Source organism: Chiloscyllium punctatum, chromosome 10 (assembly GCF_047496795.1).
Source record: "Chiloscyllium punctatum isolate Juve2018m chromosome 10, sChiPun1.3, whole genome shotgun sequence".
In the NCBI taxonomy this organism is placed as follows: Eukaryota; Metazoa; Chordata; class Chondrichthyes; order Orectolobiformes; family Hemiscylliidae; genus Chiloscyllium; species Chiloscyllium punctatum.
Genome location: NC_092748.1, coordinates 27954283 through 27960081, shown reverse-complemented (window position 1 = coordinate 27960081; position 5799 = coordinate 27954283). Strand labels below are relative to the sequence as shown.

The 5799-nt window shown below is 43.9% G+C and overlaps 1 pseudogene; it reads right to left on the bottom strand.

Moving 5' to 3' along the window:
• On the bottom strand, nt 1–119 carry LOC140482527 (5S ribosomal RNA; annotated as a pseudogene).
• Nucleotides 120–5799: the final 5680 nt, after the last annotated feature.

Here is a 5799-nt window from a genome sequence, read left to right as displayed (position 1 = left end):
AGCCTACTGCACCTGGTATTCCCAGGCAGAATCCCATCCTAGCACTAACCAGGCCTGAGTCTGCTAAGCTTCCGAGATCAGACAAAATCGGGCGTTTTCAAACTAGTATGGCCGTAGGCATCATTCTGGTTAACATTTGAATCAACCTATTATGACACACAACTAGAACAGGTGGGACTTGAACTTGGACCTTCTAGCCCAGAGGTAGGGACACTACCACTGCACTCTTTGTAGCTCTATTTTATTCTCACTTAATAAAGCTAATTGTAACTGAACCCCATTAAATAAATTGCAGAACCTATAGACCCATCATCAGTCAAGTGACTATCTGACAACTAATTGCCAATGTGGACTCTGGATTTTGGAGAAGTTTTTGCTTCTGTATAATGTGTCTCCTTTGTCCTTATGTATCTGTTTCCATTTGCGCTGTCTTGCACTGACTTCAACCCTATCCCTTGCAGCCTCCCTATTTCTCTTTTTCCCTCTGACATTTCTTTTTCTCTCTATCCGTCCCTCCCTCCATTCTAGGAGTCCTTAGCAAGCATCCTCCTTGCTGCCAGTTTTTACATTTATAGCAGTAGTTTGGGATTGATGGGACTGATCATCGAGCAATAATAAGCCATTAAAGATCATTACAGATCTGAAGAGTTGTTTATTCAATCAGCAGTTCAAATCTGATCCAGCAAACGGAATCAAGTTTCCTTGGGTTTCAGGAGCCTGAAGTTGAGATGATCGTGTGGATCTTGTGACTGCACTTGTCAGCAGCCAGCCTCGCAGCACGATCCTCTGGGCAATAGTCTTCTGTAAAGGACTGTGGTCAGGTTCCTGATACTGATGGTGCCAGTTACTCTGAAGCCTAGGCAATGTGGAGAGATCATCCAAACCCCACTGTCTTCCAGAACAGGGCTGCATTGCAGCCTCTGAAATCCGAAAAAATTGTAAGGATGCAAGGGAAGCCTCACCACAACATGGGACATGAGCCACAATGGCTATTTATCATCCATTTATGCCCCATCACCAGGGCATGAACCCTCCAGCTATGACAGCTTCCCTCACCCCTCACCAGCCTCCACATAAAGGCAGCAGGGTTTGAGTGATTCCCAAAACGCATTTTGGTATGTTAACCACTTTAATTGGCTCTCCATCTCCATGTGGCAGACAGACAATCCTATAACCAGGAGAAAGTGAGGCCTGTAGATGCTGAAGACCAGAGTTGGAAAGTGTGGTGCTGGAAAAGTACAGCAGTTCAGGCAGGATCTGAGGAGCAGGAGAGCAACAAAATGTACATTCCTGACAAAGGGCTTATGTCCAAAACATCAATTCTCTTGCTTCTTGGGTGCTCCCTGACCTGCTATGCTTTTCCTGCACCACACTTTTCAATCCTATTACCTGTCCAACCCCGGGACTGTTTAATTCCAGGAAGCACAATTGATCATGTTCAGAATATGGAGGCTGTGCAGTTTTGAATTTGTAATCACTTGAAACAAGCAATCTATGAGCGACAGCAGCACAAGGGGAACACATTTGCAGGCATTACTCAGTACCTTGTTGAGTAGTGTGCAGTCAGGCTGAGAGACTGCTCACTTTGAATGATCTAATGGATGCCAGGTTTCCTGCTAGTTTTAGTGGTGTCTGAATCATTTACTGCTTTATCTGTTTGTTCAGTCATAGAGTTGTAATGCTGCAGCACTTGGGTTTCGCATCTAAAGAAATTTTGCACAAATCTTTGGAAATGGCTTAAAAAAAGACAGGCTTCACTACATAATGTAAGGTCGACACCATTTATTCACAGCTCAGTTTCTGCTGCATTAGGAAAAGCAGTTCCTTCTCTCGAGCCTTCATTTGATTAAAGGGAGCATGGAAAGAGTCTTTTAAAAAGTTGCAACACAACCGGTTTAGTTGAGCCTCTCCTCCCTGTTAATGATCCTAAATGTCTTCCCAGTTTGACAGCTCTGATAACCTGATTCTGACCCGAGTAGCAGGCAATGAAAACCCACAAGCAGCATTCCTAGTCAGTGAGCCAACATGTGCATTGAAACTGTGAACATTCCCAGTGTCAATCCACCAATCACATGGACTAGTCTCCCCAGATTACTGACACACAGCCTTTCCCAATTGCCATTGTTAGTTGACCCTCTTGAAAAAAAAATTATTCTTAGATGAAACATGACAGAGTTAACAGATGTAGTAAGCTGTAGCCCCATTCTACTTAATATTTGAATCAACCACTTATGACACACAACCAGGGAAGGAGGACTTGAAGTTGGGCCTTCTAGCCCAGAGGTAAGAATACTACCCTGGCACCCGTTGTAGCTCTATTTTGTTCTCACTTAAGTACAACATACTGAACCCCCATTAAATAAACTGCAGAATTTAGAGAGAAAACTGAATGCACTGGGGGGTGAATTTAGTCCCTGCCAATAGATTGACATGGATGCAGGAGATTCTTTTTCCAAGTACTGATTCTTTAACTAATGTACTCCATAGGTGGAATTACATTTGACAGAGAATTTTAATCCCTCCCTTCATGAAACAGACCTGATCTATTGTTTGCTTTTTGGCCTACATTCTGGTCTGGCCAGCACAATGATGTGATCAAATTTAGAGGAACTTTCTTTTGTTGTCCAAAATAGAATGCTATCAGGAAAAGCCATTATTTCGTCATCCATGGAGCAAATGACAGTGCCATGTTGTGCTTTTAATGACCTGCTGTTTCCCTCTTTCCGGGGAGTCCCTGCAGCCAAAAATCTGGTGATCATCCAACATGGAACTGAGGGGATAGAAGAGCAGAACTCACCCCATAGTGTTAACTCCTGAAGGGTTGCTATGAACTGTGAAACAAAAATACTTGTTGCTGTGGCTTGTAGGGTAGCACTGTTGCCTCATTGTGAAAGGCAGTGGGTTTAAGCCTCCCTCCAGAGTCTCTAGCACTGAAGCCTGGACTGATGCACCAGTGTAGTGCTGCACTGTTGGAGGTGTTGTCTTTCAGTTTGGATGTTAAATCAAGGTCTGCCCTCCCAGGTGTTTGTAAAAGGTCATGTGGCATTAGTTTGAAGAGGAAACATGGTGTTCTCCCTGCATGCCTGTCCAAACGTTATCCCTCAGCAAACATCACAAAAGCAAGTGATCTGGTCAAAGTCACCATTGCTGTTTATGTGAGACTCCTGGGTGCAAGTTAGTTGCCGTGCTTCCTACTGATAGTCGCTACCTCTGCCAGGAAATCTGCTGTCTGATTATGTCACACTTATCTGTCTTTCACTTCCTCATACATCTCCTGTGGCTCATCTGTAAACATTCTGTGACATTCCTCATCCAAACCTTTCTCTGCTGCCCTCTACCTTCAGACCAGAAGAAAGCTGAACAAGAGTAGGCCATTCAGCCCCTTGAGCCTGCTCCTCAATTTAGATTAGATTAGATTCCCTACAGTGTGGAAACAGGCCCTTAGGCCCAACAAGCCCACACCGACCCTCTGAAGAGTAACCCACCCAGACCCATTTCCCTCTGACTAATGCACCTAACACTACAGGCAATTTAGCATGGCCAATCCACCTGACCTGCACATCCTTGAACTGTGGGAGGAAACCGGAGCACCCAGAGGAAACCCGCACAGATACGGGGAGAATTTACAAACTCTACACAGACAGTCACCCAAGTCTGGGATCGAACCTGGGACCCTGGCACTGTGAGGCAGCAGTACTAACCACTGAGCCGCTGTTCTGCCCTAAATTCATCTTATGATACTGGATTCCGACTGTAAATATTTCACGCACTGTAGGTCATTTTAGGACATCATGGGTCATGAAAGGGGCAATTCTTCCTTTCTGTTTGTGGCTCTAAATGAAACATTATTTAACTATGCCAGTTAAATAGGTGTAGGCAGAAAAGCCATTGTGGATTATAGTGAATGGAACAGGCTAACATGATTCATTCTCTGAAACAAACCATATAAACTTATTGAGTTTCTCTTCCAGACTGATGTGTGCAAATGGTCTGCAGATAACAGCATGTCAAATCTAAATGAGGCAAATCCTGATATCCTCAGGGGGATATAAGTTATTAGTACATTTTTCCTCTTAAAGTAAATCAGTGGAGGTGAACAGGGGTATATTGGAAAACATCCAACAGAGTGCAACATTCATTTCAATATATCCACCCAAGTAATTAACAAAAACAAAGGGCTGCCTGGGGCAATTGACCGGATCCAATACCAGTAAAAAGCTGAGGATAATTGGTTTTATCTAAAGTAAAGATTGAGGGAGTTAGCCAAATCTCTCAATGCTTAAAACCCATTTCAGAGTACCCAAAACAGGATTGGAGAGATGATAATGAATCTACATCATTTCAGCTCCGTCAGGTCACTAAAGCAATGGGTATGTTTGACTGTCTGATGACTGCAGCCTAGGGAACAGTGATGGAAAGGAAAACATTGTCTGTGCTCCAACGTCTGCATCAAGTGACATTGTTGCAAAGGTGGAGGTTAAAGGAGCAATAATGTGTTATCCTCCATTTTGAGAATCAAAAATGCATGTCTGTGATTTCAGTGAAGTGTTTTGGAATGTTTTTTCAATATTAAATAAAACTTTCTATCTCTCTCTCTCTCTTTCCCTGTCTTTCTCTATATCTCTCTTTCTATACCTTTTTCTATCTATTTCCCCTCTTTATCTCTATTTCTATCCGTTTCGCTCTGTCCCCCACTCTATTTCTCTCTAACTCCCTCTCTCTGTACCCTTATCTATTTCTATATCTCTCTATTCCCCTCTCTATTTTACTCTATCCCTCTTTCTCTGTATCCCTATCTATCTCTCTCTAGTCCTCTCTCTTTATTTTACTCTATCCCTCTCGCTCTCAATCCCTATTTCTCTCTGTCTCTTTATCCCTCTCTCTATTGCCACTCTCTATCCCTGTCTCTTTCTATCTCATTCTCTATCACTCTCTATGCCTGCCTCTTGCTACCTCAGTTTCTCTCTCTATCTATACCTCTATCGCTCTCCAGCGATGTAGTTGACTCTTTACTGCACTCTGAAACAGCCAGACGGAGGCTGTCAATAGTGTTCTAGAAAGTGCTCTCTCTTTCTCTTCTCTCTCTCGCTTGTCTCTCCCCCACACATTTCCAAGGATCAGTTAGAGATGGGAAAATGAGACTGGGCTCACCAGCAATGACCCCATTATTATATATAGAAAATGGAAGAAAATATAGTCTTATATGAAATGAGCCTTTGGATTGGATGCAAATAAGATTTACAAAAGATGACCACAGTTTAAGGTGAGAGGTTTAAGGGGTTTAAGGACAGAGCAGAAAGATTTAGATTAGATTAGATTACTTACAGTGTGGAAACAGGCCCTCCGGCCCAACAAGTCCACACCGCCCCGCCGAAGCGTAACCCACCCATACCCCTACATCTACATCTACCCCTTACCTAACACTATGGGCAATTTAGCATGGCCAATTCACCTGACCTGCACATCTTTGGACTGTGGGAGGAAACCGGAGCACCCGGAGGAAACCCACGCAGACACGGGGAGAACGTGCAAACTCCACACAGTCAGTCGCCTGAGGCGGGAATTGAACCCGGGTCTCCGGCGCTGCGAGGCAGTGTGGACCTGAGGGGTAACTTTTTCACGCAAAGAGTGGTGCATGTATGGAATGACCTGCCAGAGGAAGTGGTATAATTACAACATTTAAAAGGCATTGGGATGGGTATATGAATGGGATGAGTTTAGAGGGTTATGCAACAAATGCTGGCAAGTGGGACTAAGTCAGATTGAGATGGCTGGTCAGTTCAGACGGGTTGGACTGAA